The sequence below is a fragment of the Podarcis tiliguerta genome, assembly GCF_965153285.1.
Source record: "Podarcis tiliguerta genome assembly, chromosome: 3".
In the NCBI taxonomy this organism is placed as follows: Eukaryota; Metazoa; Chordata; class Lepidosauria; order Squamata; family Lacertidae; genus Podarcis; species Podarcis tiliguerta.
The window spans coordinates 11,137,176-11,159,787 of NC_139536.1; the positions used below are offsets into that span (position 1 = coordinate 11,137,176).

At 47.4% G+C, this 22,612-nt stretch overlaps 1 protein-coding gene and 1 long non-coding RNA gene across 3 annotated transcripts in view; both read left to right on the forward strand.

The window, feature by feature from the left end:
- EFEMP1 (EGF containing fibulin extracellular matrix protein 1) overlaps positions 1-22,612 on the forward strand; it is a 116,121-nt gene that overhangs the window by 20,658 nt on the left and 72,851 nt on the right. The window lies entirely within an intron of this gene.
- On the forward strand, positions 12,244-13,605 carry LOC310674056. The gene is made up of 3 exons (XR_014509364.1): positions 12,244-12,333; positions 12,372-13,331; positions 13,508-13,605. It is a non-coding gene; the product is annotated as an uncharacterized lncRNA (long non-coding RNA).

Consider the following 22,612-nt stretch of genomic DNA (forward strand, 5'->3'; position numbering starts at 1 on the left):
TCCCGTTGTTCGGTCCCAGCTCCTGCCAACCTAGCAGTTTGAAAGCACGTCAAAGTGCAAGTAGATAAATAGGTACCGCTCCGGCGGGAAGGTAAACGGCGTTTCCGTGCGCTGCTCTGGTTTGCCAGAAGTGGCTTAGTCATGCTGGCCACATGACCCGGAAGCTGTACACCGGCTCCCTCGGCCAATAAAGGGAGATGAGCGCTGCAACCCCAGAGTCGGCCACAACTGGACCCCTACCTTTACCTGGAGGTAAGCTGGAGGTTATCAGAGTAGACTATCTCTACATAGGGATGCAGCTGGCTAATCAGCCGAAGCTGGTTAAAGCTGTTCGCTATCCCAGGGAGTCACTGCTGGCTGGCTAGAACCTTGAGTAGGAGAATTCCTGTTAATATGGTGAGGATCTACTGCAGAGGAGGGTAACCAAGGTGATCAAGGGCCTAGAAGCCAAGTCTTAGGAGAAACAATTGAGGGACTTGAGTATGTATATCCTGGATAACAGGAGAATGACAGGAGATATAATAAAGGTAAAGGTAAAGGGACCCCTGACCATTAGGTCCAGTCATGGCCGACTCTGGGGTTGCGGTGCTCATCTCGCTTTATTGGTCGAGGGAGCCAGCCTACAGCATCCGGGTCATGTGGCCAGCATGACTAAGCCGCTTCTGGAGAACCAGAGCAGCACATGGAAATGCCGTGTACCTTCCTGCCAGAGCGGTATCTATTTATCTACTTGCACTTTGACGTGCTTTCGAACTGCTAGCTTGGCAGGAGCAGGGACCGAGCAACGGGAGCTCACCCCGTCGCGGGGATTTGAACCTCCAACCTTCTCATCGGCAAGTTCTAGGCTCTGTGGTTTAACCCACAATCTTCAAATATCTAAAGGACTGTCACACGGAGGGTGGAGCAAGCTTGTTTTCTCCAGCTCTGGAGGATAGGATCCGAACCAATGGCTTCAGTTACAAGAAAGGAGGTTACAACTAAACACCAGGAAGAACTTTCTGGTGGTGAGGGCTGTTCAATGGTGGATGAGACTCCCATGAGAGGTTGTGGACTCTCCTTCCTTGGAGGTTTTTAAGCAGAGGTTGGATGGCCATCTGTCATGGATGCTTTAGTTGAGATTCCTGCATTGCAGGGGGTTGGACTAGATGATCCTTAGGGTCCCTTTCAACTTTACAATTCTTTGATTCTATGATTTTGTTGCAAGGTACACTTGTACTACTTAATATAGGAAGTAGTGTATATATTGGACATTCACAGGTTGTGCGGAACTGTACTATAACACATCGTTGCTTATTTATCAACTGTGACTTAAAGAGCATTGCATTTGAGCCTCTTACATCCTTTGGCCAGGGCAGAAGAAGCTTGAGGTCCGTGGAAATCAATGGTGGTTTGGGTAGTGGTTTTTCTAGGGTAAGGATTCCATCCAACATGTTTATATTCTGATTCATAAAATAAACTCCCACGAGAGCATTCCATTAATGGTAACTTAATTTTGAGAGTGACGTGCTTGTTGGTAAATGAGGTTGGCGCTGCCTCTATGAATACCAAGAAAGGAACTACAGCTATTTCATACAGCTTGTCTCGATTATGACCATTTAAACCACTATTTAATATAATTAGATAGAAAGGCCTCTCTCTCTCTCTCTCTCTCTCTCTCTCTCTCTCTCCCTGTTGAAGCCAGAGAATTAAAAAGAAGAGAAAAATCAATAGCCCCAAATCTTGGAAGATGGCTTTGCTGACGTGCAATTGGATCTCCCACCGGTTAGCCTTAGAACAAGTGTTTATGAATCAAAAGCAGAATTTGGCTCCAGGTCTTTTCTTTCACAAAAATGATATGCGCTGGAGGAACAGATGTTAAAGTAAACTATTTATACAAACAAACACAATGAGAAACAGCCTCCAGAGTTTACAGGATTGTTGCAAACCCTATTCCTGATTGTGCAAAAAAATAAATTTTTTTTTTAAGGAATTACCATTGCTAACATCCTGGGAATTTTATCCTGGGGAGTGGTGGGTGTACACTCATGCAAATGTTGTTCATTAGCTAGCTTGTTTGAAATGCTGGCAAACTTCAAACTGGATCTCTGACCAAAGGATCAGAGCTGGGGGTGGGGGGGAATAGCTCACTAGCAAAGTGCAATTGCTAATCTGGGGAGGGAATATACAGTGAAATCAGTGGCAAATCCATGCGGAAGATCCCTAGATCAGGCCTTGGCAACTTCAATTAAAAGGATCAGCTTAGCAGACACTGAGAAAAATAGCGTATTTTTCGCTCTATAAGATGCACCAGACCACAAGATGCACCTAGTTTTTGGAGGAGGAAAACAAGAAAAAAATATATTCTGAATCTCAGAAGCCAGAACAGCAAGAGGGATCGCTGCGCAGTGAAAGCAGCAATCCCTCTTGCTGTTCTGGCTGCTGTGATAGCTGCGCAGCCTGCATTCGCTCCATAAGACGCACAAACATTTCCCTTTACTTTTTAGGAGGGAAAAAGTGAGTCTTATAGAGCAAAAAATATGGTAGATCTCCCTGCCTAAGATGCTTTTTAAATGGAGAGCCAATCTGATGTGCAATGGCAGCACAAGCCTGACCAGTACAAAGAAACTCTACTGAAGCTTTTGATGACTCCTGTGCCTTTAATTAAAAGTTTCCTATTTGCAGGCCCTGTTTTATTGCCTCCTCTTGACTAGAGAATCTGTGGTGAATAGTCGGTTAATTAGATTGTTTCTCTGAATTTTCCCCACGCCACTTCCTGTTCCTGTTCACAAATCCTCTAGCCAGGCTTAAGGGGAAGCAACAAAACAGGACCTGCAAATAGGTAACTTTTAATTAAAAGTGCAGGAGCCCTTGAAAGCTTCAGTTGCGCTTTCTTCACGATAGACAGTTGCACATTGGATGGATTCCTCATTTTAAAAGTGGACAAAATAGCATGGCAACTTCAGACTAAACTGTTAGGTGTGGAAGTAACCCCATGACTTCACAGCAGCTCAGCCAATGGTTTGACTGGCTAGCTGATGACTGCCTACAGAAACGTTGCAGTCCATCACATAGAGAGAAGTTTTGCATGGCTCAAGTCTGAAAGGGGTTCAGTCGTCCCACATTCGCTTTCTTAATAGATGGCTTGTAAAGGATAGCCATTGTGCTGGTCCCGAGGGTTAACTGTGTGGCGAGGTCTGAGTCCAGTCTGAGGTCGAGGGTGCAGTATTGAGGCCGTCCGTCAAAGCTGAAGCTGGGTCCAAGGCAGGGAGTTGGGCGAGGTCAGGAGTTCCGGCAGGACAGGTTGCAGGCAGGAACAGGCTACCAACAATGTTGCTCCCGCAACCTGGGACTGGGGCTGGCTGGCTTTTATCTGCCCCAAGGCATAGGGCAGCCCTAGTCCACAGGTGACTTGCCTCTCCTGGCCTGGAGGCGAGCACTCCTCCTGCGGGAACTTAGTTCCCTCCACCTCTCTGCCCTGAGCCTCTGCAGCTCAGGAGAGGCTGGAGGGTTACTGGACCCAGAGGCAACCTCAGCCTCCTCTGATGGGGCTGAGAGTGGAACACCTGCAGGCAATGGGTCCTCTATCACCTCAGGAGCCAGAGCAGACTCAGCTGGTGCCTGCACCTGAGGATCCAGCCCAGGTGAGGACCCTTCAGGCTCAAGCCCCAGCCCCGGCTCAGCTGGTTCTGGAGGCAGGGACTCCTGTGCAGGCTGGGATCCCTCAGGTTCAGCATCCGAGCCCGAATCCCAAGCCATCACAGATATTCTCGTAATTTTAAGTGGATGAGCAGGGGGGAAATGTGAAGATATTCTGGAAAGGTATGTTCAGGAAGTATGCTTATATCCTGAAGAGTTCTACTTTACCTCGTGCAATGTTATGTTTTGACTGAACTAAAAATACAAAAGGGATTTGCAAATTATAGAGTGATTGAGCGGCTTGGCCTCCATGTGGTGATTATAAAATGGCTTCTATACCAATTAACATTTTTGTGTTTTATTTGCTGCCATGCCGTTGAGCTCGAACCATGATAGAAGTGGCTTCCCCCATTGTTAAGTATAGTGTGGAAATATCCGCTTTTCGTCACGAGTAATTCGGCAGCAAAAAGGACATAGGCTTGAAGGCCAACAAAGGACGCAGGGGAAGCAACATGCATAAAGAGACTCGGGTTTTTTATAAGTTAAAGTGTTAATTGGCAATAATTAACATGAAATTCTATAATGCAGTCTAAAAATCTCGTTAACAAAATGGGAAAGGTGCGTGCGTTTGGCCCTAATAGAAAACCATCACCAAGTAGTATCTGTTAAAGAAGAAGAAGAAGAAGAAGAGTTTGGATTTGATATCCCACTTTTCACTCCCCTTCAGGAGTCTCAAAGCGGCTAACATTCTCCTTTCCCTTCCTCCCCCACAACAAACACTCTGTGAGGTGAGTGAGGCTGAGAGACTTCAAAGAAGTGTGACTGGCCCAAGGTCACCCAGCAGCTGCATGCGGAGGAGCGGAGACGCGAACCCGGTTCCCCAGATTACGAGACTACCGCTCTTAACCACTACACCACACTGGCTCTCCAAAGAATGAGAATGGAGGTGTTCCGCTCTCTAAAGAATGAGAGGAAGGCAGACCAGGGGCAGCTATGGTAGTTACAATGATATAAAACATCTACGACGGCCTTTCTCAACCTTGGGTCCCTGGATGTTGTTGGACTACAGCTCCCATCATCCCTAGCTAGCAAGACCACTGGTCAGGGATGATGGGAGTTGTAGTCCAACAACATTCAAGGTTGAAAAAAGGCTGGTCTATGAGTTTGTAGTGTCGGTCTTCCATTAAGAGTCATATTTGATAAATCGGGATTGCTTTGCTGTTGACTTTAGTCCCCTGCCTAGAAAGTTCCGGATTCTAGTGGCTTCAACAGTCAGTCCGTGTTCTGTTGCCACTGAGCATGCTCAGTCCGTATCGGAATGATATGGGGAAAGGAAGGGATTTCATCATCAGAGCATTTATATATTTTTTTTGCTGAAGATTTTTTTAAACTTCTGCAAACCTTGCGGTTCTCCCAAGCGCACTAGTACCTTCTTCTCAGGTGTGGGCCATGCCATTTTGCTTACATAAGCAACAGCGCTCCGAGACTGAAGAAAGATGGAATTATACTGGAGGGCTAGAGAGAAAGATTGCTGGTATGATATGTCGGCTGCACAAATGCGTGAGTCTTTTCCCAGATGGTGAGGATTGAGCATGAGGCATTCTGGTTGCAAGGCAAATGCTCTCCCGATGAGCTTTGGCCCTTCCCTATCTATAGAATCATAGAATCATAGAGTTGGAAGAGACCACAAGGGCCATCGAGTCCAACCCCCTGCCAAGCAGGAAACACCATCAGAGCACTCCTGACATATGGTTGTCATGCCTCTGCTTAAAGACCTCCAAAGAAGGAGACTCCACCACACTCCTTGGCAGCAAATTCCACTGTCGAACAGCTCTTACTGTCAGGAGTAAGCTGCAGTCCTATACACACACTTCCATGGGAGTTAGTCCCGCTAAATTCAGTGGGTCTTAACTCTGAGTGGACATGTGTAGGATTGCACCACAAGATAGGCCCAGAAACTGCTTTACTAGTGATGCACCTCGGGTTAAGTACTTAATTCGTTCCGGAGGTCCGTTCTTAACCTGAAACTGTTCTTAACCTGAAGCACCACTTTAGCTAATGGGGCCTCCTGCTGCCGCTGCGCCACGGGAACACGATTTCTGTTCTCATCCTGAAGCAAAGTTCTTAACCTGAAGCACTATTTCTGGGTTAGCAGAGTCTGTAACCTGAAGCGTATGTAACCTGAAGCGTATATAACCCGAGGTACCACTGTACAGTTCTTTGATTGGGCCTTCAAGCTCTCTTCAGATATTAGCATGGAGTGAATCTGTTCCCATATAATTATATATAGCTGGAGAGGAAAAACGTTGCCCGGCAGAAATAATAATAATAATAAATTAAGTACCTGGCATTCCTTATCTGTCAAAACAAATTAGCTCCCGTGGTGATGAAATTTAAATTTCAAGCTCATTAGTGTATTTCTTGTGCAAACCTGCAGCCATTTGACGGGAGCGGGAGAAGGATTTTCCTTGGAATCAGTAAGTGAGCCAAGGCTGGTAACAAAACATTTCAAGCCTTGTTGCTGTTAGGTCAGCTGCTCAAACGCAAAATTGTATTTGTTTCCGTTTGACCATTTCAAAAGCTTCCAAGAATGTAATAAAAGAAAGCTGCATTCCTGCAGAATGCAGTGGGACTTACTTCTGAGTAGGCAGGTACAAAACCCTTATCAATATTGAAATACAGTGGTACCTCAGGTTAAGTACTTAATTTGTTCCGGAGGTCCGTACTTAACCTGAAACTGTTCTTAACCTGAAGCACCAATTTAGCTAATGGGGCCTCCTGTTGCCGCCACGCCGCTCGAGCACGATTTCTGTTCTTATCCTGAAGCAAAGTTCTTAACCTGAAGCACTATTTCTGGGTTAGCGGAGTCTGTAACCTGAAGCGTATGTAACCCGAGGTACCACTGTATGCCTCTTCTGACACCCTAATCTTGAGAGGTGGATTCAATTGCAGACCAACCTCGGTTCTCGAACGCCTCAGTTATTGTACGTTTCAGCTCCCGAACAGCAAAACCCCAGTTTTCGAACGTTTTTTGGAACCTGAACATCCGGCGCTGCTTCTGCTTGAGTGCAAAAAGCTCTTGCAACCGATCGGAAACCGCCGCACCTTGGATGTTGAATGTTTTGGAAGTCGAACAGTCTTCTGGAACGGATTACGTTCCAGAACGGATTACGCATGGAATGCTCCTTCGCAACGTAGGTCTGAGTGCTCCCCCACTTCAATTAAAGCATCAGGATTCTGGGCTCCTCAAGATATTGTGGGACACCGTCCCTTCAGATGTGAAGGAAATAAGTAGCTATCCTACCTTTAAAAGACATCTGAAGGCAGCCCTGTTCAGGGAAGTTTTTAATATTTAATGCTGTATTGTTTTTAATACTTGATTGGGAGCCGCCCAGAGTGGCTGGGGAAACTCAGCCAGATGGGCGGGGTATAAATAATCAATTATTATTATTATTATATTGCTAGTCTACAACTCCCATCATCCCTGGCCCACTGGCCAAGCTGCCTATAGCTCATGGGACCTGGAGTCCACCATCATCAGGGAAGCTAGCATCTCAGGGCAAAGGCTATTCAAAAGCCACCCTTTAAAACATACTAGTTTTTCATGCACAGAGAATTATTGACATCAGTGAACTTTCTCAACAAGACTTGCACCACCACCTGCAGTTCAAAGTGGTACAACCTGGCTAGTCACTTAGTTGTTGTTCTTTTTGTTGTTGTTTTTTAAAAAGGCCTTCCTTTTGTAAATGTTAATAAGTTTCCATCAGCATACATTTTCATCTGGATGCTTTGTTTTCATATCACGTCTGCATAGCATGCAGCAAGCACCAATTTTGAAGAGGTATCTTGTCTGGTACAAGAGAGAATGCAGACTGCCTCTTCTAAGACCTTAAATACTTCAGTTAAAAGGAACTTAAGAGTTACTTTTTAAAGGGATTCCAGTAAGTTAATCCGCATGGGTGTGCAGAAGGCAGTGACGTAGCGTGGGTTGTCAGCACCCGGGGCAAGGCAAGTAATTTGCGCCCCCTAACCCGTGGATTTGCGCCCCCTAACCCTAACCCCCAGATGTTGCGCCCGGTGCGGCCGGCCCCCCCCTGCACCCCCCACGCTACGCCACTGGCAGAAGGCAAAACAAGGTTTACAGGTTGGCCACTGCGTGGTTTCTAAGCAAGAGTTGATTCACAAAAGCAGCAACAAAGCAACTCTCTCCATGAAAAATAGGCTGCTGAAATGAAGAATCTGGGACCCTCTGCTTGCAAAGCGTGAGTCCTACCCCTGAGCTGCAGCCCAGGTGCTTCCTTGGGCCTACCTTTGACAGGTGACATTGAGAAATTCTTCCTGGGCTGCCTCATTGGCCAACAGCACTCTTACCTGCCCTGTCATAGCTCTGAGGAATCCTATTGTGCCGCGGTATGCATTTCTGCTTGTTTTCCTTGGCAACGCAGTTGTTCTACCGTTGCACCCGGGTCAACAGAATTTCATAGCCCTGGGGCAAAGTGTGTGCGTTGTTTCAGCCAAACTCCGTCTGCGAGTTTCACTTGGCAGAAGCGATACCGGGCAGAAATCCTCCTTCCCTTTCTCTCCTAAGCTCTTTGGTATGTGTGGGCCTGTCTGTTGCCCTGCGCGAGAAAGAGAAGAAAAGGTGTTGCCCCTTTGGAGACTATCAAGATACACAAATAGCTTTGTCAGATCAGACCACAATCCCGTCTCGTGTAGCTTTCTCTTCCCACTGCAGCGCAGCTAGATAGTTTTAGGTTCTGGAATTTAGCCTCACCTAGCTGGGCTCGGAGCGAAGGAGATACGCTAGCATATCTCCAGCTGAGCCAAGGATCAGGAATTATGCCGGTTGTGCAGACACACACACACACACACACACACACTCACACACACACTGGCTCAGAAACAAAACTGCTGTATCCTAACCCTACTCATCCCGGCAGATCTTGCTGTAGGATTGCTCCCTAAGGGGATCATTCTTATAGGCATGATGCTGTCTGTCTGACCCCAAGTGATTTGCAATTAGGGATGAATGAGAAAGTCTATTCAGTGTAACTGGAGCATAACCACTCGGGCAAGGGAGGCCAAGCTGCCTCCAGATTATTTTAATCCAACCTGTGCTGATGCACACTGTGAATCAGACCGTTCATGTCCTGACAGAGTCCCTCAATGGCTTCTTATCTTTCGAAAACGGCCCTAGTTGCCTCCTTTCGAAAACGAACAAGCCTCAGTCCCCTTTCTTATCTAACTGAGAGCTTAGAGTCTCACATGGACATGTTCGGCGGTGGGGAAATCATTGCGGCTTTCTGCTGGCTGAGCCCTTCAAAGGCATATTTTGGAAGTTGGAACCGTGTCAGGAATCTACTTATTTACTCAGGGAGTTGTAGAGATTTCAGAAAAGGGGGCTGCTGCCAGCAGATAGCATGACTGCAGCTGGAAAACAATATCCTCATTGAGATAAGGCTCCTGCTTTTGATAGCTGTCAACCGAGCTTGGCTTGAACTTAAATTGCACTCGCAGCCGCCCGAAAAGAACTCGCGGAACATTTTCAGAGAGGGGCTCCGGATGCTCTTGGCGTGATTCATTTGGGGAGGGGGATGGAGACCCTGCTTCCCATGCAAAACCAGGGTGGGTCCCTGGCATTTCCGGGGGGAAGGATCTGGAGGGCTGCTGCCAGCCAAATTGGCAATACTGGGCAAGAAGGATTTTGCCTGCTTTTTTCTGGGCGTCAGACTGTGGTTAGAGATGCAGTATCAGGGCCAGTAGCGACACGGGTGGCGCTGTAAGTTAAACCACAGAGCCTAGGACTTGCTGATCAGAAGGTCGGCGGTTCGAATCCCCGCGACGGGGTGAGCTCCCGTTGATCGGTCCCTGCTCCTGCCAACCTAGCAGTTCGAAAGCACACCAGTGCAAGTAGATAAATGGGTACCGCTCTGGCAGGAAGGTAAACAGCGTTTCCGTGCGCTGCTCTGGTTCGCCAGAAGCAGCTTAGTCATGCGGGTTACTTCTGTGTTTCACCACTTATGTAATATGACATCACGCGCATGCACAGAAGCAGCAAATTGTGACCCGCGAGTGTGCAGATGCGGGTTGCGTTCTTTTCAGGTTGTGAACGGGCCTCCAGAACGGATCCCGTTCGCAACCAGCAGTACCACTGTATATATAAAAACATGCAGTAGAACTGAGAAGCTGGAAGGTGTGCAGAGGAGGGCAACCAAGATGAGCAGGGTTCTGGAAACCAAACCTTATGAGGAACGGTTGAGGGAGCTGGGTATCTTTAGCCTGGAAAAAGAGGAGACTGAGAGGAAATACGATAGCCATCTTCAAATATCTCAAGGGCTGTCACGTGGAAGATGGAGCAAGCTTGTTTTCTCCTGCCCCAGAGGATAGGACTCGAACCATTGACTTCAAGTTACAAGAAAGGAGATTCTGAATAAATATCAGGAAGAACTTTCTGATGGTGAGGCTGTTCGACGGTGGAACGGAGTCCCTCAGAAAGTGATAGGCCCTCTTTCCTTGAAGGTTTTTAAGCAGAGGTTGGAATGGCTTTAGGGATGCTTTAGTTGAGATTCGGGTTGGACCCTTGGGTACCTTCCAACTCAACAATTCTATGATTCCATGAACTCTAGCCATGTTCAGTAGCCTACCAGAAGTGCAATAAACCTCCCATTTTTGCTCCCTGTTTTGGAAGAGTAAAACAGAGGAACTGGCAAGCACTTAATAGGTGGTTATTGGGCTAAGTTCAGCCTAGTACAGGGAAAGGGAAATTTGTGGTCCTCCAGATGTTGCCTGGCTCTCACTCCCAACAGCCCCCAGCAAGGATTGGTGGATGTTCAGGGATGATGGAAGATCATAGAATCATAGAATCATAGAGTTGGAAGAGACCACAAGGGCCATCGAGTCCAACCCCCTGCCAAGCAGGAAACACCATCAGAGCACTCCTGACATATGGTTGTCAAGCCTCTGCTTAAAGACCTCCAAAGGAGGAGACTCCACCACACTCCTTGGCAGCAAATTCCACTGTCGAACAGCTCTTACTGTCAGGAAGTTCTTCCTAATGTTTAGGTGGAATCTTCTTTCTTGTAGTTTGCATCCATTGCTCCGTGTCCGCTTCTCTGGAGCAGCAGAAAACAACCTTTCTCCCTCCTCTATGTGACATCCTTTTATATATTTGAACATGGCTATCATATCACCCCTTAAGCTCATCTTCTCCAGGCTAAACATGCCCAGCTCCCTTAGCCATTCCTCATAAGGCATCGTTTCCAGGCCTTTGACCATTTTGGTTGCCCTCCTCTGGACACGTTCCAGTTTGTCAGCGTCCTTCTTGAACTGTGGTGCCCAGAACTGAACACAGTACTCCAGGTGAGGTCTGACCAGAGCAGAATACAGTGGCACTATTACTTCCCTTGATCTAGATGCTATACTCCTATTGATGCAGCCCAGAATTGCTTTGGCTTTTTTAGCTGCCGCGTAGTAGGGTTTTTTTTAGCTGCCGCGTAGATGTAGTTTGGCAACATCTGTAGGGCCACAGGTCCCCTATGTCTGGCCTGCTGGTTCCTTCCTAGGTTTCCAAGGAGGGAAGTAAACAAAAACAGAAGCGATTACCAAACTGGAAACGACAAACCCAACAAAAGAAAATCACATAATTCTGGACACCGTTAGAGCATAATCAGATTGTTGGCTGTCTTTCGACGAAGGGTGGCAGTTTCATATCAAATGTCAAATAGCTTTTCTATTAACTTACATAAGCAAAGAAATCACACATGATGACTTGATTCGTGTGTGTGTGTGTGTGTGTGTGTGTGTTTGTGTTGTGTTTCTCTCCCCCTCCCTTTCTTAATTTTGCAGTGATGAACCGGAGTTTAATTTGGTGACATTAATTTAATTTAGCTGTCATGCTCTCTTTTCCCGTTCAAGAACTTGCTTTTTGGAAATATATGGTGCTGAACGAAATCCATGGAAATGTTCCATATTTGTTCTGAAGACAATATGCCATGAGGGAAAGCAGGGGGAACTCTTTTATCTCCGATCATTATTTTTCCCCTTTGACGATCCTCCAACATTTATTGGTCATCGTGGGTGGGTTAAGAACTGCGCTCACACTGCGCTGGTTTCGTGCTTGCTTCATCTGTGAAAGGAACAGATTTAAAGAGGCAACTCCTGCAAGAGAAAGCTGGCCCAGTTTTGCTAACTGGGAAACCCAGCCAGATGGGCGGGGTATAAATAATAAATTATTATTATTATCCTTATTATCCACCCGTTCACAATCTTGACTGCTAGCATTAACATAACTGGCAAGAGGCTCTTTCGGCATCTTGATGATAAACTGCACCATAGTGTTCAGATCATGATGCCAAAGTTAAACCTAACCAACACTTATAGGCTCATTTGCAACGCGGGAGTCAAAATGCATTTATTATTTGCATTTATATTCTGCTCTGTGTCAAATTTCATTATGCCTGGGTGGATTACCAAAAAAAGAAGACACAAGCGCATTTTAAAAATTCATAAAAACACTGAAAATATAGCAATAAAGCAATGGATATTATTATTATTATTATTATTATTATTATTATTATTACCACCCCACCTATTTGGCTAGGTTTCCCCAGCTTGCAACACAGTGCAGATTCACAAGACCCTGCAATTCAGCATCACGTCAGTCCCCAGCAAAAATGCATCCCTCACAATATTGCATTTTATAAATCAGAGCTTTCCAAAGTTTTCCTGTTGGTGGCACACAGGGATATTTTTTCTAGAAATTCACCACAAACGCTTCCCTTGTTCTCTTATAATGGCAATTGCGCCCACCTGAGAGGTGTCAGATCTGCGTTCCATTGAGCTCCAGCTTAAAAAAAACAGCCCCTGTGACAAACTTTTTAAACATGCATCATTTCACGACACGGTAATTCAGTTTTACTAGCAAACCGGAGGTTAAACTCACCCCTTTCGAGCCCGGGGGGGGGAGCATGGGGAGTGTTCGCGCAACACACCTACACACTGCAGCCCACACACTAACGTGTCGTGACACACAGTTTGGAAAGCTCTGTTATAAATCATAATCCTTGTGTCTTGTGAAATCATGATGGTGGCAGTCATTAATTTTCCTAGGGCAGAACCCACCCCAGGTGAACTAGCCTTGGGTCCCGTTGGCTTCCTAGAGAGAGATATTTCAGTACCTGTTTCACCATCCTTTTGGCATCAGCCACATCCATGCCACAGGGACGCGGGTGGCGCTGCGGTCTAAACCACAGAGCCTCTTGGGCTTGCTGATCGGAAGATTGGCAGTTCGAATCCCCACAATGGAGTGAGCTCCCGTTGCTCTGTCCCAGCTCCTACCAACCTAGCAGTTCGAAAGCACACCGGTGCAAGTAGATAAATAGGTATGGCTGCGATGGGAAGGTAAACGGCATTTCCGTGTGCTCTGGTTTCCGTCACGGTGTTCCGTTGCGCCAGAAGTGGTTTAGCCATGCTGGCCACATGACCCGGAAAACTGTCTGTGGACAAATACCGGCTCCCTCGGCCTGAAAGCGAGATGAGCGCCGCAACCCCATTGTCGCCTTTGCCTGGACTTAACTGTCCAGGGGTCCTTTACTTTACATCCATGCCATATATCAAAAGCACTTTTAACACACATTTAAAAGCACATGCTGCCCCCCCCAAGCCTCATGGGAACTGTAGTTTGTTAAGCGTTCTGGTAACTGTAGTTCTGTGGTGAGGTTAGTGGTATAGCGTGGGTTGTCAGCACCCGGGGCAAGGCAAGTAATTTGCGCCCCCTAACCCATGGATTTTAGCACTGATTTTAGCACTGCGAGTGCGAGCGCCCCCCCCCCCCGATGTTGCACCCGGTGCGGCCGGCCCCCCCTGCACCCCCCACACTACGCCACTGGGTGAGGTAAACCATAGTTCTTAGTATTCTTTGGGGACGGGGAGTCATGTGTTTTAAAGGTACAATGTGGATGCGAACCTAGAGCTGCTTCCTGATTCGAAGATAGTAGGTGACATTTTCGTATTGTATTAAATAAATAAATAAAACCAGAGCGTCCAAAACCAAGGAGTTAAAAGTGATCTGGGCATTAAGCCCAGATGTGCAGCATTCCAAACATGGAAGGAAGTAGCAAGGGAAATGAAGAAAAGAAAAGCCTTTGACAGAGATTGCAGATAGCTTTGCTAATGCAGAGGAGGAAAGCGGAGGATTAGCAAGGTTCCTGGTGTTTCTGCAAAGTACAAGGAAGGGATCGAGGGTCCAGGGAAGCCTATAGCCGCTGAGCCTGGCTTTAGCCATAAGAAATATAAGGGAGGAATGTCAAGAGAGGGCATGTCAGGGCACCGCCGTCCTAAAGTGCAGTCGTCACAAGAAGCAGAAGAAGTTGAAAGGATTTCCTTCAGCTCTTGGAAAACGCTTCCCTCAAACAGTAGACATAATTCGCCAGGACTCTTCAAAGGCCTGTCCTGCAAAGGAAAAAAACTGCACAGTTATGGGAGGATATTTACTGGGGTGGAGTGGAGGTTGAAGCTTGCAGAAAGTCAGAGGCAGTTTTTCTTTTCTTTCCAAAGGTGGAGCAATCCTATACAATTCTGTGCAATGGGAACTGTTGATTTCCTAGAGGCTTGCTCTCAGGTAGCTTGGGAATAAGACTGTGGCTTAAAAGACAGAAATGAACATTGCCAAAATCCACCGGCCTTTTGTTTCAGGTCAAGTAACCAATGCAGGTGCCAAAGGTTAGGTTCCTATAGATGCTACCAGTGCTTTTTTCTATTAAAATAAAATGTTTAGGGATACTCTCATCAGTGGCGGAGCTTCCTGGGGGCGTGGCACGCCGCCTGCGGGGGTGTGGCACCCGGAGGGGGCGGGGGGCAGCCGCAATGGCACCCCACCAGGATCGCACTGCCAGGGGCAGTGCACTCCCCCCCGAACTCCTCTCCTCCACCAGTGACTCTCATTTTGACTCAAGAAAAGCACCATTTGATAGTTCAAATCAGGAAAAATAAATACAGTGGACGCTGGGGTTGCGAATGTGATCCATGCGGGATGCATGTTCGCAACCCGCAGCGGTGCGTGTGCGAACGCGCGGGTTGTGATTTGGCGCTTTTGCGCATGCGCAACCCCCCAAACCCGGAAGTAACCCGTTCCTGTACTTCCGGGTTTTGGCACGTCCGTAACCTGAAAAAACGCAACCTGAAGCGTCTGTAACCCGAGGTATGACTGTACAGTCAATGGACAAAACCACAAAGATTCACAAAATGTTTAGGGGTATTTTCCCCCCTGCATCATCCCCCCAGAAGAAAAGCACTGGATGCCACCCTTTTTTCAGCAACGTTGAATGGTGTGCTTTTCAGAATGGAGAAGAGAGAGAGCAGACTGTATTTTGCAGCACAGGAGACTGGAGGTCCCTTTGTTCTGCATCCTCAGAATAGTTTACTCCCCATACTGTATTGGTATCTCCCAGGCTTCCTCAGCCTGGTGCCCTCTAGACCCCCGGCAGCCCTACCCAGCACTCATGGAATTTGTAGTCCAAAAAAAAAAAAGATCTGCAGGGTGCCTCGTTGAGAAAGGCTGGGACGTGCCAGAATCGTATCTGCTTTCTGCTTCAGAGATCTTTGAGACTTCAGTCCTAAAGACTTACCACAGCCATGGATGGGGAACCTGTGTCCCTCTAGATTGTGTTGGGCCACAGTTCTCATCATCTGTGCCCATTGACAATACTGGGTGGGGATGATGGGAGTTGTAGTCCAACAGATATCATGTGGAGGACCCCAACGTACTCCCTGTACTAAGCCACAGTGAAAAGAGTAGAACATGCAGAAGATCGCTCTGCTAGGACACAATAGTTTTTTTAAAAAAGCACACACAGAATTGTCAAAGGAGCCCTGCAGCACATATTGTCATTTAGTCGTGTCCGACTCTTCGTGACCCCATGGACCAGAGCACGCCAGGCACTCCTGTCTTCCACTGCCTCCCGCAGTTTGGTCAAACTCATGTTGGTAGCTTCAAGAACACTGTCCCACCATCTCATCCTCTGTTGTCCCCTTCTCCTTGTGCCCTTAATCTTTCCCAACATCAGGGTCTTTTCTAGGGAGTCTTCTCATGAGGTGACCAAAGTATTGGAGCCTCAGCTTCACAATCTGTCCTTCCAGTGAGCACTCAGGGCTGATTTCCTTAAGAATGGATAGGTTTGATCTTCTTGCAGTCCATGGGACTCTCAAGAGTCTCCTCCAGCAGCACATATACCTGCATACAAATGGGTCTCTACTGTGATGGCCCTAAAGCTAAGAGACTTGGGCCACCCCAAAGAGTTTGCTTTCTCCCAGTCACAATTTACTTGGGGATTACATTCCAAGGCACCGTGCATTGGAGTGAAATCGCGTAGATTTGAAACGCCATTGGAAAAGCCTGCAAACAACCCATTTCACCCCTGCCCTGTTCCACCCATTTTTGGTGACGTTTTTCTGACGTTTGGGGGGGGTTGCTTCTGGGTTCAGCATGGTAGCGCATGCCTTGAACGTGCATAAATGGGGAGTTGCCTATATTGATTTGGACCTATTTAGCTTCTGGATGTTGTTGGACTCTCAAGTCCCATAGCATGGCCGGTAGTCAAGGATTATGGGAGTTGTGACCCAGCCATACCTGGATGGCCACAGCGTCCCCATTAATAATAATAATAATAATAAAAATAAAAATAATAATAATAATTTTATTTATACCCTGCCCTCCCCAGCCAAGACCGGGCTCAGGGCAGCTAACACCAAATATAAAAACAATTGATTGAAATACAGCTTAAAAAACAAGATTAAAATACAACATTAAAATGCAGCCTCATTTCAGTGGAAACTCAGCCAAAAACTTTGGGGGGGATAAAAAGTCAAGTCTTCACCAAGGCTAACTATCCAGACTGGTCCTACATGGGCCAGAAAAAAGCCAGGGAAGTCCCCAAATAGGAGTTCCAACACAGAAGGAGAAAGGAAAAAAGAAAGGGGGAGGGAATCAAATTGATTCCAAGCCAAAGGCCAGGCGGAACAACTCTATCTTACAGGCCCTGCGGAAAGAAATCAGATCTTTGCAGGGCCCTGGTCTCAAGAGACAGAGCATTCCACCAGGCCAGAGCCAGTGCTGAAAAGACCCCGGCTCTGGTTGAGGCTAATCTGACTTCGTTAGGGCCCAGGACCTCTGTTGTTGTTTAGTCATTTAGTCGTATCCGACTCTTCGTGACCCCATGGACCAGAGCACACCAGGCACTTCTGTCTTCCACTGCCTCCCGCAGTTTGGTCAAACTCATGCTGGTAGCTTCAAGAACACTATCCAACCATCTCATCCTCTGTTGTCCCCTTCTCCTTGTGCCCTCAATCTTTCCCAAGACCAGGGTCTTTTCCAGGATATCTTCTCTTCTCATCAGCTGGCCAAAGTATTGGAGCCTCAGCTTTATGATCTGTCCTTCCAGTGAGCACTCAGGGCTGATTTCCTTCAGAATGGATAGGTTTGATCTTCTTGCAGTCCATGGGACTCTCAAGAGTCTCCCCCAGCACCATAATTCAAAAGCATCAATTCTTCGGCGATCAGCCTTCTTTATGGTCCAGCTCTCACTTCCATACATCACTACTGGGAAAACCATAACTTTTACTATGGTAAAAACCATAGTTTTTACCGGGACCTCTAGGGTGTTGCTATTTATGGACCTTAAGGTCCTCTGTGGGGCATACCAGGAGAGGTGGTCCTGTAGGCCTTGGCCTACAAATATCTGGGGTGTTGTTGTTCTTGATTTGCCCTGGGCTCTCTCTCTGGGAGTTGGGTGCCTGCCTCTACAGCATGTCCTCTTTAGGTGCCAGCCTTAGATAGCGAGGTGCCCGGGCAAGGAGGACTTGGGGGTTTTCCTGCCCTGCAGCTAACGACCAAGAATAATGAGAGTCAGCGCATGCTTGGATTGGTTCGAGTGTGTTGCTCCGTAACCATGGGCTCCAGATTGACACAGGTTTAAAAGGGCATCGAAGCAACCCCGTGGCTTGGTTACATAAAAGAGCTGAGCTGGGGGAATAATTGCACTGAAGTGTAAACGGCCGGTGGGAACCGCGCTGGAAATGCCGAGCGCTGTTGTGATTATCTGGTTGTAGGAAGCAACCGGCGGAGATTAAAATGTTACATAAGGGAGCGAGCAGCGTGAGTCAGGGGTTTTGGGAAGAGTGAGTCACAGCCAGAGGGAATGGAGCCAGGCATGTAAAGAGAGGGAGAGAGAGAAAGAGAGGGAGAGAGAGAAAGAGAGAGAGAGAGAGAGAGAGACCCTAAAGCATGCTTTCTTCTTGGAAGCAAGTTCCAACAGAATCCGTGGGCTTTCTCTCAAGTCGGTGTGTTCTTAGGATGGAGGTTCCAGCAAAGGGATCCGAGGAGGTGGCAGAGAGCGAGCTGGGAAGGACGGGGGCGAGTTGGGGGGCACTGACAAGACTTTTAAAAAGCAGCTTGCTTCAAAGGAAGGGTCTTCCGAGAGCTCAAAGCAGCTCACCCAGAATTTCAGCACAGAATGACGAGTGCCCTGCCAAAGTCAGCAACGGAAGGGGACAAAACAGTATAAATCACTTCGTGAGAGAGCGCCGGGTACATTTTTGGCAAATGAGAGGAAATCGCTGGAGCGCAGCTATTAGGGAAGCTGGTGGGAACAAGCGCGAGGCGATGCAAGCCAACCTGTATTTTGCCACAGTGCGTGGGGGGGGGGGTAGAGTCGTTTCAACCCCCCCCCCCCAACTTGCAAAAGAAACACTTCTCGCAGTATTTCTCGATTATCTCATAAACCTCAGCAGTTTGCAAGGCAGTTTGGAGAAGGATTTCTTAATACAGTGGTACCTCGGGTTACATACGCTTCAGGTTACATACACTTCAGGTTACACACTCCGCTGACCCAGAAATAGTGCTTCAGGTTAAGAACTTTGCTTCAGGATGAGAACAGAAATCGGGCTCAGGTGGCACAGCAGCAGCAGGAGGCCCCATTAGCTAAAGTGGTGCTTCAGGTTAAGAACAGTTTCAGGTTAAGTACGGACCTCCGGAACAAATTAAGTACTTAACCTGAGGTACCACTGTAGTATTCATAGCCACACTGAATTTATAAGAATTGTTTCTAAAGGGGGGGGGTGTTTAAAGTCTTGGGGACCGCTGCAAAAAAAAAAACCCACTCAAATTGCAATGGGATTTTATGGCAGTGGGTTTGGAGGGGCGACGAGGCCTCTGGCTGTGATTGGCTGAGCAGCCCTCATATTGCAGGGAAGCAGGACAAGCAACGTGGTCTCTGGGTGCCCCTGGCTGCACTGCTCAGATTTTACAGGGAAGGACTTTAGCTTACTGGCAGAGTACCCGTCTTGCATTCAGAAGGTCCCGGGTTCAATCCTTCCCAGTTGAGGCTGGGAAAAATCCCTTGTCTGAAACCTTGGCGGGCTGCTGGCTTTATTGAGCTAGATGGAACAATGGTGTGACTCAGCTAAAGGCAATTTCCTGTGTTCCTACAGAAGGACACGGAAAGCAGGAAGGCCTAGCGAAGGAGGGCTAAAAGGAATAAAAGAAGGGACCAGTTCATTGAAGCAGCCTCTGTTTCCCCCATGGACCAATTGTCTCCCTTCCTACCATAGGATCTTAAAGCAGAGGCCCCGAGGGCCACGTTTAATAATAATAATAATAATAATAATAATAATAATAATAATATTTCTCATAGACAGCCTTCTGGGGCCGCATTGCCAGAGGCAAAATTTGATAAAGTGACAGTTGTGATTCTGACCTTTGTGTGGTCAAAGTCTTCTTCTACAGAGACCCACAAGCTCTGCTTACAACACATGCAGACGAACACTGCCAGTACACAATGCAGTACAGTGGTACCTCGGGTTACATACGCTTCAGGTTACAGACTCCGCTAACCCAGAAATAGTACCTCAGGTTAAGAACTTTACCTCAGGATGAGAACAGAAATCGTGCTCTGACGGCGCGGCGGCAGCAGGAGGCCCCATTAGCTTAAGTGGTGCCTCAGGTTAAGAACAGTTTCAGGTTAAGAACAGACCTCCTGAACGAATTAAGTACTTAACCCGAGGTACCACTGTACACAAGCATTCATTTGCCAGACAGATCTTTGCAACTCGACTCTCTCTCGACACAGACATCATACAGGTCTTTGCAACATGCTAGCTGTCCATATAATAAACATGCACGCACACACTGGTCGCAATGACAGGCATTTTGTGAGTTAATGCAAAGTTTGCATTCCACCTGCCCGTCTTCTTCTGTGTACTTTTCCAGCAGTGAGCCAGCTTTTAGGAACTGATAACAGCCATCAATTCAAGGACTGAGTCAGGGCGGAGGAAAGTTTCTTTTGAGCTGTCATATAGAAAGGAAGCATGTAGGAAAATATTTGGGCATTCGAAGAGTGTGCGTGTGTGTGTCGGGGGAGCAAGCCTGAAGAATAGAGTCAAAACAGTCCATTCTATTTGTGATCAGGCTTTTTGTGTGTGGTGGGGGGGGGGGTCAAGTTTGTTTTGATTTTGCATGAGAAAGAATCCATCTTTTCTTTTCCATGTCCCCACCCGGAATATGCCACTGGTCCCCAGTTCCTGAACAAACACGGAGAGTTCAAGTGGGATTTGTAAACTAGTTTCAAGGAATTTGTTTATTCAGCTTAGAGACTTCCAGTTGGTGCCGAGTGCCAGAAGAAACTGCTGTCAAACTGCGCTGCATCGGATTATAAAAGGCATAAATCTGGGAAGCCACACACAAACCCAGTACAGTGATGCAGCGTGCTGAATCTTCTACTGGGGTTGAGGGGGAGAGAGAGAGAGAGAGAGAGAGAAGAATTGCAAGCCATTAAGAATGTAAGAATATCAGAAGAGTCCTGCTTGGTGAAGTCAACAGCCAGATGGGTGGGATACAAATAAATTATTGTTATTATTATTATTATTATTATTATTATTATTATTATTATTATTATTATATTGATGCCTCTGGGAAGATTACAAGCTGGATTTGATCCCAACAGCATTCACTCCTGCCTCCATCAGGCAGCCATTGTGACTAGTAGCCACAGAGAGCCTTAAAGGTAAAAGGTAAAGGGACCCCTCACCAGTCGTGGCCGACTCTGGGGTTGCGGCGCTCAGCTCGCTTTATTGGCCGAGGGAGCCGGCGTACAGCTTCCAGGTCATGTGGCCAGCATGACTAAGCCGCTTCTGGTGAACCAGAGCAGCGCACAGAAATGCCGTTTACCTTCCCGCCGGAGTGGTACCTATTTATCTACTTGCACTTGGACGTGCTTTTGAACTGCTAGGTTGGCAGGAGCAGGGACCGAGCAACAGGAGCTCACCCCGTCACGGGGGTTCGAACCGCCGACCTTCTGATCGGCAAGTCCTAGGCTCTGTGGTTTAACGCACAGCGCCCCCTGTGTCCCTACTGAGAGCCTTATCCCTCCATGAATTAGTCCAATCCTCTCTGAAAGTCACCCAAGTTGGTGACCATCACTGCTTCTTCTGGGAACGTATTTCAAAGTACCAACTATGCACAAAGAAGTGCTTTCTTTTATCTGGCCTGGTAGGCCACTGTGGGAAGGAGAGTGCCGCACCAGATGGGCCTGCGGTCAACTTTTCCCTTTTCTTGTGAGGAATCCTATTCGGAAAAAGGGAATTTCCCTTTAAAAAAGGGAAACGTTGACAGCTATGGTCTGATCCTGCAGGGATCTCCTTGTGGCTTGATCACATCAGTTTGTAGAAAGGCAGGTGCTTATCCAGACATTACAGCCTGAGACTTCACAGATAGAATTGCAAGGCGATGAAGGTGAAGGAGAGGGTGAAGGCCCCTGTGTGAGAGGCGGAGAAGGGGAATCATAGAATCATAGAGTTGGAAGAGACCACAAGGGCCATCGAGTCCAACCCCCTGCCAAGCAGGAAACACCATCAGAGCACTCCTGACACATGGTTGTCAAGCCTCTGCTTAAAGACCTCCAAAGAAGGAGACTCCACCACACTCCTTGGCAGCAAATTCCACTGTCGAACTGTTCTTACTGTCAGGAAGTTCTTCCTAATGTTTAGGTGGAATCTTCTTTCTTGTAGTTTGGATCCATTGCTCCGTGTCCACTTCTCTGGAGCAGCAGAAAACAACCTTTCTCCCTCCTCTATGTGACATCCTTTTATATATTTGAACATGGCTATCATATCACCCCTTAACCTCCTCTTCTCCAGGCTAAACATGCCCAGCTCCCTTAGCCGTTCCTCATAAGGCATCGTTTCCAGGCCTTTGACCATTTTGGTTGCCCTCCTCTGGACACGTTCCAGTTTGTCAGTGTCCTTCTTGAACTGTGGTGCCCAGAACTGGACACAGTACTCCAGGTGAGGTCTGACCAGAGCAGAATACAGTGGCACTATTACTTCCCTTGATCTAGATGCTATACTCCTATTGATGCAGCCCAGAATTGCATTGGCTTTTTTAGCTGCCGCGTCACACTGTTGGCTCATGTCAAGTTTGTGGTCAATCAAGACTCCTAGATCCTTGAGGGAGACCTCAAAGGGTGAGAGAAGAGAGGAATTATCTGTATGAGATAAAAGTTAAGATGATGATGATGATCATAATAATTTATACCCCACCCATCTGGCTGGGTTTCCCCAGCCACTCTGAACGGCTTCCAACCGAATATTAAAAACAATACAGCATCAGACATTAAAAACTTCCCTAAACAGGGCCACCTTCAGTTGTCTTTTAAAAGTAAAATAGTTGTTTATTGCCTTGACATCTGCTGGGAGGGCGTTCCACAGGGCAGGTGCCACTACCGAGAAGGCCCTCTACCTGGTTCCCTGTTACCTCACTTATCGCAGTGAGGGAACCGCCAGAAGGCCCTCGGCGCTGGACCTCAGTGTCTAGGCTGGATGATGGGGGTGGAGATGCTCCTTCAGGTATACAGGACCGAAGCCGTTTAGGGCTTTAAAGGTCAGCACCAACACTTTGAATTGTGCACGGAAACGTGCTGGGAGCCAATGAAGATCTTTCAGGACCGGT